The following is a 2309-nucleotide window of genomic DNA, read 5'->3' on the forward strand; positions in this document are numbered from 1 at the left end:
CAGAGCTGGAGCTTTTATATCAGATCAGATCACATGGGTCCCATAGAGCAGGGACTTGGCCTCTGACTTTTTCCTCCCTCCCCTTTCTTCCTCTTTCTTCCCTTCCAGTTGCTGTGGCTTCCTGCCTCTCCCAGGGAGTCCCTCCCCTACCCAAATCCCCATCACTGTCCATGGACAAGGGCTTCTGTCCTACTGTCCAGTTATGACACCTGATCCCTCCCTTGTTTTTCTCCTCTCCTCCTCCACCCCCTTCCCAGAGTGTTCTGGCTTTTTTCTCAGGTATTGTATTTTGGCTTCTGGGAGGGTCCAATAGAATTAGGAGTAAGAGTAGTAGATGATGGAGTAGATTAATGGATTTGTTGGCTCACCAATGAACCCTGACCTATAGTGAGAGCAGACAGCAGGCTTCTCTCTTTCTCCACATCCCTCCCCCACTTCCAGAAATACTCCCTTCCCAATTCACTCCCACCCACATTTGGTGATTAAGTTGAGAAATGACTGAGTCTGGAGTCAAGAAGATGGGAATTCAAGTCTAGCCTTAGACACTTAGGCAAATTACTTAAATTCTATTTGCCTCAGTTTCCTCAACTGTACAACGAGAATGATAATATTGGCACTATCTTCCAGATTTGTCAAGAGAATCAATGAAGACATTATTTGTGAGTATTTAGGACAGTAAAGGAAGACAACTAGAAAGCTTTGGGAGGAAGGAGTGGTTAGGGCTCAGGAGCTGGAGCCAAGATGGCAGGAATGGAACTGATTCAGAAGTATATAGAATGGGGGTAGTCAGGAAACTCAAGGGCCCTGTGATTATATTTGTCAGTCAGCAAACTTACATGTGGGTGCCTAAAGTACCAGGCCAAACCCTAGGGTTCAATTATAGGTAAAAGTTCCTGCTCTCTCCCAAAATATTCATAGTAGCTCTCTGTAGTGACAAAGAATTGGAAATTGAGGGGATTCCTGTTAATTGGAGAATGGACAAATAAGTCACGGTACATGAATACTATGGAAAATTATTGTTCTATAAAAAATAGTTGGACTCTAGAGAAGCATAGAATGAGTTATAGCATCTGGTGCTGAATAAAGCAGCAGAACCAAGAGAACAATGTACACATGAACAACATTGTGAGATGATCAACCTTGATGGAATAAGCTCCTTTCAGCAGTCCAGAGAGCTAGGATAACTGTAGACTGGCTATGGACAATATTATCCCAATCCAGAGCAAGAAAAACATAAAACAAAACCAAATACCCTTCAACATCTAATTAATACTTTAAAAAATTACCTCTTATGCATCTCTTTCCCTTAATCCTAATTCCTCATACTGAAAATGACTAATCCATAAACATGTTTATCAAAAATATGTATGTACAGTGTTAACCTGACTGTTTGCTACTGTGGGGAGGGGGGGTGGGAAGGGAGAGTGGGAGAAAATTTTGTAACTTAAATATATATATATATGTATATATATGATACCATGTATATATATACATATGGTATCATATGTGCTTCAGGTCAGGGGTTATGAAGGGTTAACACAGAAATAGCTATGTGCCTTAACAAGCAAGATGTACTTCAGAGCTTAGATAAGGGAGTAGCTATTATGTCTGAGCTAACAAGATGTACTCCAAGGTTCAGATAAGAAAGCACATTCTGAGAAAATACCTTCTGCACTGTTGTCAAAACATTCTGCACTCTGGTTTCTCAAAACGCTGTTTGGTTCTCAAAACATTCACCTAAGACAAACACAAGGAAATGCATGTGAAAAAGTGCTTGCTAAAACGCTTATGCAAGTGGTTATGTAAATGAAGAGTATAAAAGTATGTATCTTGTGATCAATAAACAAACTAGTTTATGCATCACATTGGTGTCTGTCTGCATTCCTCTCCTAGCGGACTCAACATATACACACACACACACACACACACACACACACACACACACACACACACACACCTATGGATAAATGTTAAAAAAAATAAAATAGATGAATTAAAAAAAAAACCAAAAAAGAAAGTTCCTGCTCTCCCATGTAATGAAGGAGACATCATGTAGTTCCTGCAGTGTTACTGGACATTAATTGAGAGCCAGGTTGAAGAGATGTTACATGAACACTTAGATGTCATGAAAGCCTACAATGCTTAATGTTGTGAAAACAATCTCTTGACTTTATTGTTGAATATCCAGAATTTTATAACAAAACTTATCTTGGACATGACAAGTCAGATGAAACCCGGCTGCATAGCTTCCCTGATAAAATTTGCAATATTTATCCTTGAAGTCTGTAGACTTCTTTATCAGAAAGTTT

This window comes from Macrotis lagotis, chromosome 1 (assembly GCF_037893015.1).
Source record: "Macrotis lagotis isolate mMagLag1 chromosome 1, bilby.v1.9.chrom.fasta, whole genome shotgun sequence".
Lineage (NCBI taxonomy): Eukaryota > Metazoa > Chordata > Mammalia > Peramelemorphia > Peramelidae > Macrotis > Macrotis lagotis.